Below are 10,242 nucleotides of genomic sequence, written 5' to 3' on the forward strand. Positions count from 1 at the left end.
GCTCGCTCTTTTTGCTATGATGCGATACCTACCACTTGCTATATCATGCCTCCCATGTTGCCATGTGAAGCCTCTAACCCACCTTTCCTAGCAAACCATTGTTTGGCTATGTTACCGCTTTGCTTAGCCCCTCTTATAGCGTTGTTAGTTGCAGGTGAAGATGAAGTTTGTTCCATGTTTGGAACATGGATATGTTGGGATATCACAATATCTCTTATTTTAATTAATGCATCTATATACTTGGTAAAGGTGGAAGGCTCGGCCTTATGCCCGGTGTTTTGTTCCACTCTTGCCGCCCTAGTTTCCGTCATACCGGTGTTATGTTCCTTGATTTTGCGTTCCTTACACGGTTGGGTGTTATGTGGACACCTTGACAGTTCGCTTTGAATAAAACTCCTCCAGCAAGGCCCAACCTTGGTTTTACCATTTGCCTCACCACCACCTACCCTTCCCTCGGGTCGGCCAACCCATGGGTCATCTTTATTTTAAACCCCCCCCGGGTCAGTGCTTCTCTAAGTGTTGGTCCAACCTGAGCGATGTCCGGCGCCCCCTGGGCAACCAGGGTCTATGCCAACCCGACGTCTTGCTCATCTGGTGTGCCCTGAGAACGAGATATGTGCAGCTCCTATCGGGATTTGTCGGCACATTCGGGTGGCTTTGCTGGTCTTGTTTTACCATTGTTGAAATGTCTTGTAACCAGGATTTCGAGTCTGATCGGGTCTTCCTGGGAGAAGGAATATCCTTCGTTGACCGCGAGAGCTTGTGATGGGCTAAGTTGGGACACCCCTGCAGGGTTTGAACTTTCGAAAGCCGTGCCTGCGGGTATGGGCAGATGGGAATTTGTTAATGTCTGGTTGTAGAGAACTTGACACTTAACTTAACTAAAATGCTTCAACCGCGTGTGTAGCCGTGATGGTCTCTTTCCGGCGGAGTCCGGGAAGTGAACACGGTTCTTGTGTTATGCTTGATCGTAAGTAGTTTCAGGATCACTTCTTGATCACTTCTAGTTCACGACCGTGCCTTTCTTCTCTTCTTGCTCTTATTTGCGTATGTTAGCCACCATATATGCTTAGTGCTTGCTGCAGCTCCACCTCACTACCTTTTCCTACCCCTTAAGCTTAAATAGTCTTGATCTCGCGGGTGTGAGATTGCTGAGTCCTCGTGGCTCACAGATACTTACAAACAGTTGCAGGTGCCGATGATACCAGTGCAGATGACGCAACCCAGCTCAAGTGAGAGCTCGATGAAGACCTTTTCGTTGTTGTGTTTCGTTTCCTTTTGATCAGTAGTGGAGCCCAGTTGGGGCGATCGGGGATCTATGCATTTGGGGTTGTCTTTATTTATTTGGTTCCGTAGTCGGATCTTGATTGTATTCTAGATGATGTAATGCTATATTTATGAATTGTGTGAAGTGGCAATTGTAAGCCAACTCTTTATCCCTTTCTTTTTCAGTACATGGGATGTGTAAAGATTACCCTTCTTGTGACATGCTTATAATGTGGTTATGACTCTAAGTCGTGCTCCGACACGTGGGAGATATAACCGCATCATGTGTGTTACAAGTTGGTATCAGAGCCTTCCCCGACGTGGGAGATATAGCCGCATCATGGGTGTTACAATGCGGTTATGACTCTAAGTCGTGCTCCGACACGTGGGAGATATAGCTGGCGTTGTTGAGTCTAGAAAGTTGTTTTGAGACTTTTAGGATTATATATATCGGAGAGTAGGATTCTTATTACTCCTCAGTCCCTTCGTCGCTCTGGTGAGGCTTCCTAACGTAGAGTTTTGACTCTTCTCTTCTCAAATTTCACTAAAAAAATTAGGATCATGCGGGTATCTTGGAATCGTTCCGATGGTTTTGTGACGAGAACATTGTTCTTGGTGCCTCCTATCATTTAGGGGTTGTGGCAGTGTCCCGGGGAGTTGAGCTCCGAGGTATTATCGTCACAATTTTATCGTTGCAGTTCTGGAATACCTGAGTTCGCCGACATCGGAAATCTCTTTTATGCAGTTGCTGGTGAGATAACCTCGACGCCACCCAGTACTGGGGTGGGAGTTTGGGAGTATTGCCATAACTCGTATAACGGTTGCTTTTCTAAGGTTGAGGTAAATGATTTCCGAAGGTTTCTTGGTTATGTGTTGAAGGATGGACACACCTGGATGTAGGATTTGTTAGTTTTGGGTGAGATATTATGCTTCCCCTGTATCCCCAACACCTAATTGCATAACTGGAAAGTTTCGGGAGTTTATAAGTGGGAATTCAAGTAGCTCCTAGGATATCTTTCCGACAGATGTATGATATGAAATTGGGGTTCGACGTCTAGTGGTCCGCCTATCCACGGTTGGTTTTACAGTGGTCTCGTTGTGTCTTAAAGAGTCCTTGGCTATGCTGACTCGGGGACGCTTCGCATGTCATGTGCATTGCCTTGTACATGTTGGTGTTGTACGATCGAGCCCATGTGGGCCCCACCATGAAATCTTCGAACGAAATCTCTACCATATGTTTGTTCCGACTTATTTTGCAAGCCAATCCTTTGTTTTTGTTTTTAGTTTTGTATTCGAGTTGCTACGAAGTATAATGTTGATTCCATACCTTGCCTAAGCGGTGTTCTCATATTTATATGTGAATACTAATCCTTCATGATAATCAAGATTGTCATGTCAAACCTTTTCAACCGGCGTGTTTCTCTTCAAGTGGATGCGATCATTTTCAACATCCGCAAGATCAATTCAAAGTCTTCTCAACGTTGTTTGTTTCATCCGTCCCAAGTTGCCTTTTGTTTTACCCACCCACCCACCATTTTTCTTCAAGGACTCAGATTTCTGAATCAAATATCCATTTATTCATGTGAAGTCTCTTCATTCTTTTCAGTCAATGTTCTTACCCGGTGGTTCTAATGAAGATGCTCTACAAGTTCATCATTCTTCGTTCTCTTTTCTTCTGCGATGGATTCAATTCAAGCTTTGGTGTTGATCATATCCTTTTCCTTGTTTCAAATGTCTTCTCATGCCGATGCACCTCTTAATCATTCACCTCTCGCTATTCAATTGTTCCAGAGTGCTGAAGTTATCTCAAAAGACTTGTGTCCATTATCAATCCGCTCAAGCTTTTTTTCGAGGTTGTTTTCTCATTCAAGCCATTTAAATCAACAGGCGCAATCTCCCTTTCAATTAATCGTTCAACGGTGTTTCTTTTGAGTGGGCCCTACCAGAGGTCTTTTCCTAGGATCTTACCTGACTCTCCTAATTTTCTCGGAGCTATCCTAAATTCTTTTAGAAGTTTGACGTAAGAATGGATTATCATCAGTCATTTGTATTGCTCCAAGATCATTCAAATTCTTTTCATTGTTGGCTCAACCTCTTCGCTTTTCATTATTCCGGAGTGCCTCCATAATTCGTGGTGGTGTTTCCCATCGTCATTCTCTGCTTTTGAAGCCTGAAGAAGAGTTTCTCTTAAATCTTATCTGTTCTCTTGAAGATTCATGGTTCTAGCTTGATGCTATCCTCTCATAATTGTTTTTGGTTGTGAGAATTCTTTTCACCCATCCAGAGCAATTAAAGATTCTTTTCAGTTTGATTCTCCGAAGTCCATCATTTTGGGATTATTCATTCTCAGCTTTCAGCTCTCGTTATCCAAATCTTACTGGTGCATCATTCAAATATCCTCTAATCAGTTCATGATCCCTCCGTTCTCATGTATCTAAAATTCCCCAAGTATCTTTACTCGTTTTCAATTCTTACTGGTGATTCACCCCTTTTACTTTGTTCGTTTTTCAATTCTTACAGTGGTTTGCTCACGATTCTCTTCCATGGTTATCATATTTATTCATTCGTTGTTTCAATCCTACTGGTGGTTCATTGAAGATTTTCCCAAGTTGGCACTATATCTATCTTAATCCTTTTTCGACGAGAATAAGTAGTATGCCAAATCTGTTGTTTTTCATCAATCTAATTGGTGAAGGATGAGCATAATGTAATTCTTATTCTTGTTTCATCGAGTAAAATTCAATTCCTTATTCCGGAGATTCATCAAAATTCATGATCTCATTTGTTCATCTTTCTTTCCGGAGTGCCATGTTTTCTCGGTTATGCCATGGTGAAGCTCCATCTAAATCATTGCAAGGCTTCACCTTATATTCTCAACTTCTCTTTCTTTTTATCATCATTTTGTTACCAGAGTTCTTCATAGAGGCTCTACATGACGGTTCATAAAGGATTTAATTCCTTCTCTAAGTTTTCATCGAGATTCTTTTTAGGGGAGTTCAATCATTCTTCATCTTGCATTCCTAAGTGCAATTCGTTCTATCTTATCTTTTGAGGTGGTGTTATGTCATTGTTGATAATTTCCCTTCGTGTTTCATGATTCACATGTTTTCAAGAGTGACATATCTAAATCCATCATTTTCTCCTTGTTCAAGACATCTTTTCAAGCAATCAACCTCGCCATTTGAGTTATCTTGGGTTATATTTCACTTAAAGCCTTCCCTAAGGATTGTTGCTATTTATGGTGCTTATAAATGACTCAAGTTCTTCATTTATCCTCCTGGTGAAATAGTTTCTCGTCTCCTTGTTGACCTCAATCCAATCTATTGTTTCTGTTAGTGGCAGAATTTCACTTCATAATTTTGAGATGTCTTCCATAATCCCACATCAAGCTTATTCCTTTTGTTGTTGATAATCGAACAACTCCGTTCAACCTTTTCTTCGTAAGCATGCTCTTTCAATTTTATTTGCGAGAGCTATCATTCTTCTTCTCCGTTCTTTTCTTTCCAACCATCTAGATTTCCATTCATTCGTTCCGGAGGCATTGTGATGTTGCTCTCTTCACTCATCATCTCGGATTGCCAGGACCATGTTTTTTTTCATGCTTATCCATTTAACCGGAGTGTCGTGCCCTCTTTTCAAGTTCTCTCATCTTATCAAGTTTTGCCTCCCTTCTCAACCGGAGTGCCGCCTGAAATCTTTCTTACCCCTTGTGCCATTCTTTATATAGTTCCGGTGGTAGTGCGTTGTTGATTTCATTAAGCATACTATCATCTTGTCTAGTTCATATTCAATTCCTTTCATTTACAGTCGGAGTGTTGTCCAATATATATCATTCTTATTCCTTCTCTATCTAGTTTAACCAGAGTGTTGTGTCAATCATTCCTCTTCTAGCCGGAGTCTCATCCAAGTGCTATAATTTTGCCAAGTTCATATTCTATGCCTTCCTTTTTCAACCGGAGTGTTGTCGTAATTGATCATTATCGTTCCTTATACATCTCGTTTCTACCGGAGTGCTTGCATGTACTTCTTGTTCATTGCAACCCTTTTCTCATGTCTTTCAACCTACAAGGTTTTAGTAATGTTCCTTGTTCCTCTTTTCTAATGGAGCGTTTTCAACTTTGTTGATCTTCGTTGTATTCCTTCCTTAAATTTGTTTAACCTCGCAAGGTTTTTTGGTTTCACTCGTTTGTCAAAGAAGCAACTTAGTTTTACCTTTTCCCCTTCCTCTTCTGTTTCCCTCAGGTGCAATCCTAGATCTCTGGACGAGATCCTCTTATAGTGGTGGAGTGTTGTGACGCCCTACCAAATCTGTTAGGACCCCGATTCTAAGTCACACCGATCTAGCCTGTAACACCTCATATCACTTTGCGGCCTCACGCACGGTATTCCCACGGGTGTCACCTTACCATGGCCTGGGACCGTTTGCGCCTTTTGGCTCACATATATGATAGTGTCGCTAGCATCCATATGATAGAGAACCCAGGCCGACATGACTAGTCGTGAACCCAAAGTGGCACTAACTTACAGGGACAGGCATACATGAATCAACATCGAGCATGTCGGTCAGCAGCGTGTGAATCCGGGCTGTAGCACTGGGCTAACAGGACTCCGGGAACCCGGGCTGTAGCAGGCTAGGCAGGACTCTGGATGTCACCGCGTGACATTTCCCCAAAGGGACAGACACATGAATGAAGTGAATCACATTCCGGCCAGTCAAGTGTTCCGGAGCAGTAGTGTTGGGCTAGCAGGACTCCGGTGAACCAGGCTGTAGCGGACTACTATGGCTCATGGAAGCACAAGACTACATTTCCCCATAAGAGAGGCTACCAAGGATAAACAACTAGGTTGTCGGATCCCACACATACCAAGCATTTCAATCACACACACAATATGCTCAATATGTGTAAATACAACATGGCATCACAACAAGACTCTACGACTCAGAGTATTATTCATTAGGCTCCGAAGAGCGAGATATTACAAACATGGGTCTCATGACCCAACATACAGAGCATACAAGCAACAAGCACATATGGAAGCTTAACTTGTCTGAGTACAGACAACTAAAAATGAAGAAGGCTGAGGAGCCTGACTATCTACAAGACCCTCCCAAGGGTACAAGAACGTAGCTAAGGTAACAAGCTAAATGTCGAAGTCCACGTAGAACTACTAGCGAGACTGAAGTCTCTCTGCAAAACATAAAATAAGCAAACATGAGTACAAATGTACCCAGCAAGACTTACATCAGAACTAACTACATATGCATCAGTATCAACAAAGAGGGTGGTGGAGTTTAACTGCAGCAAGCCAGCTTTGACTCGGTGGCTAACCTGAACTACGACTGCAAGTAACTCTTTTGAGGTGGCGCACACGAGTCCACAAATTCACCATACCAATACACCACTATGGATCCGCTCCCGTCTCCCTGCGAGAATGCCATCCATAGCACTCACGCTTATCTTGCGAGTTTTAGAGTATCCACTTTCACTTGTCTATGAACTATGCAAGGGGTCCAAGTTTCCATATCCGAGGAATCCGGCTATTCGAATAGATAATGATAACCCTGTAGGGGTGTACTTCTTCACACACGCTCTCGCCACTTATGGCCCTGTACACGTCATGTACCTCGGCAACCTTCAAGCGGAAGCCGGGCGAGGGTGTCGGCCACGACCTGACTAACCAACAAGTCTCTAGTCCAGGTTTATCGCCTATTCGGGTTCCATCCGCAAGGAGATCCGGCCAGGGTGTCGCTCACGGCCCCAAACGATGTGTGCAGGGTTCCCAAGCCCACCATCCGAGTGCCACTTGGTACATCGTGCCACTGTGCCTAGTCTGTCCCAAGCCCACCTGTACCGGGTGCCACTTGGTAGACTACTAACACTACCTACAAACACCAGAAACTAGTTGCAACTCCTGGACAGAGGTCGAGTTGATTAATAAGTCGAGAGGGGTCGAGTTACTGTAACCCAATGTGTGGTAGTAACTGTTCATGGATCACAAACACAGAACTCAGTTCCTGAGGACGGCTGCAATGAGACAACCCACCATGTACTCCTACATGGCCTCTCACCGCTACCTTTACCAAATCGTGTTCACACACTCAGCTCTCCATGGTAGGACATGTCCACCACGTTCCAATTTCATTCCCGATGAATCATACCGGACTCAACTCTAAGCAGTAGTAGGCATGACTACAAGCTTGAATGAGTAGGCACATCAGGGCTCAAACAATTCCTACTCATGCTAGTGGGTTTCATCTATTTACTGTGGCAATGACAGGTCATGCAGAGGAAAGGGGTTCAGCTAGCGCAGCATGTAACAGTTGAAACGGTGTTGTCCTAATGCAGTAAAAGAGAGCAAGAGCGAGAGAGTGGGATTGTATCAGAATGAACAAGGGGGTTTTGGTTGCCTGGCACTTCTGAAGATGATATAACTCTTCATCGATGTCATCGAACTCATCGTCGGAACGAACGTCTACCGAGAGGGAACAACCACCGGCAAACACAAAAGGAACCGCAATCAATGCAATGCACATACATATGAAAGATATGTCATATTAAGGTACTGAATTGACCTAGTGCAACAATTAGCCATATTCATTGAAGTGGAATTCAAACCTATAGCAAATTCTAACTCCAAAACCAATTACCAATTATTCCATAATCATGAATTGTCCTATTCAGTGAGGTTAACTTGTTCGAACATGCATGAAAATACCATATTCAGATTCTTTGGATTTTTTTGATAATTTTTCACATATAAATTATTTCATTTGGAGTTACGGTTGATTTACTATGAATTTTAGAAGTTTATACTATTTTCTGGAATTTCCTGAGTAAGAATAAATCCAGAAAAACCTATTACTACGTCAGCATTGTGTCATGCTGACCTCAGCAGGTCAACAGACCCAGTCCAGGTCAAACCTGACTAGTGGGACCTGCATGTCAGTGACTCACACTGGTAAGTCCCATAGACAGGTGGGTCTAGTCAACGCTGACTAGGTCAAAGTCAACGCCGACATGTGGGCCACAAGGTTATCACTAATCTAAACAAAAAACTGATCTAACCTAAACATGCACTGGGGCCCACACTGGGGCCCTCCTCGTTCCTCCTCCCGCCGCCTCACGCACCTTCACGCATCGACAGGGAGAGAGCAGCGCCCCGCACGCGATTCCCATCTCTCTTCCAATCCCAGTGCCTCCTCTCGTCCTCTCCCTTGCACCAGTCGCCCTCAGCAGCCTCCTCCCTTCTCCCCCCCGCGCCTTCCAGAGTGCCATGGCCGCCGCCCGCTCCCTGCAGCTGCTGCAGCCCCTGCCGGCAACCAGAGTCCCCCGTGGCTGTTCCCTCCGCCGCACCGGGCCTCCCGAGCCACCACTGGAGGCCAACTCCGACGCCCCTGCCTCGCGTCGCCGTCTGCTTCTGTCTACGCGGTGAAATCGATGCCCCACCGGTAAGCACGAGCGCTGCTGCTCTGCTCCGCTTTGCCACCCCTGCTCCGTCCAGCAGGCGCGCCGCCATCGTCCAGGATCTCCACGGCGCTGCCTTGCTGCTTCCTCTAGCGCCCAAGTCCACTCTGCTGCTTCCCGCCACCCTCACGCCCCTGCTTCTTCCATGGCGCTATTGCCATCCATGGTAGCTCTGTCGCCATCGCCTTACCTCCGCCGTTCAGCGCAACATCCGCAGGAGATGGCCAGAGCCTCGATCCCCTGCCCCTCTGCTACGGGCCCTAGTGTCCTGCGGCCATCGCCCCTGCATCATGCCAAGTACATGCACCGTGCCCTGAACCACCAAGGAAGACCACCGAACAGGGATTCGCCAAGTACCAGGTCAACGAGGACCGCCAAGTTTGTTTTCCACCTTCTTCAAAATCGCCAAGTACCACGACGTCAAGTACCCCTTCCGAACGCCAAGGTGGATCTCTACCGCTGAAGAGGTTCGGATAAGACCATCGAGTGAATGACTACCTCCACGACGATAAGAGAACAACAACCGCTGTTATGCGTTTTGCCAAGTACCACAACCGTCGCCTTGGGTTTCGTCAAGTTCCTATGCGATCCGTGTACAACTACCGTCGCCCCGAAAATGTTGGATTCGTTAAGTACCTCTCCGAAAGCGAACGTGTACCACTACCGTCGCGAGTACCTCTACCGTCGTCTTGTACCCCTACTTCCACTACCATCGCGAGTACAACTACATTCCGTCAGACTCGAACCGCTCCGATAATGCACACTTCAGAGGTATAACGTCGAGACGACCGCCATGGACAAATGTTGCGTGATGTATGACTTGCACCCTATGTTTGTACCGTGTCCGAGTTGTCACATGCTCGGTCCTCCTCTTATACCGATAACTCATGGGGACCCGGTTACCGGGATCACCCCACCATCTTTGGCACGCTCCTGCCACACTCGCTTCTTTTGCATCGATATGTCAATGAGTTGTCAGAACTGATATGTTGCCGTGGCATCATTTTTTCGGATTCGTTGCCGTGGCACCCCTTTCGTTTTCGGCCACGATGACAAATGCTTCATATCTTGTTCATATCAATGTTTTCATAAAACTGCATAAAACTTGCACATGTCATTCGCATCATGATAATAACATTTAAATGTTTAAAATTGTTGTTGCACCAAATTGATAAATGCATATGGGGATTTACCGGACTTGTTGCTTGTTGTTCCAGCCTCATTTAAACTTGCCTAGATAGGTAGTTTTGTCATTCTTCACCTCTTGCCATGCTAACCAACATTTAATATTGTTGAGTACATAAACATGAGAGAACTAAATAATTGATGTGGTGTTCTGTCAATATGCAACTCGTTGCATATTGAGCTCCACTTAACTTGTGGTTTTGCTTGTGCACTTTGCCATGTCATGCATAATTAAACCGGACATCCATCATACGTGATTGTGCATCATGCCATGTTTATGTGATGGTTGTTTACCTTGTTGTTTGCTTCTTTCCGGTGTTGCTTT

The sequence above is a fragment of the Triticum dicoccoides genome, chromosome 6A, assembly GCF_002162155.2.
Source record: "Triticum dicoccoides isolate Atlit2015 ecotype Zavitan chromosome 6A, WEW_v2.0, whole genome shotgun sequence".
In the NCBI taxonomy this organism is placed as follows: Eukaryota; Viridiplantae; Streptophyta; class Magnoliopsida; order Poales; family Poaceae; genus Triticum; species Triticum dicoccoides.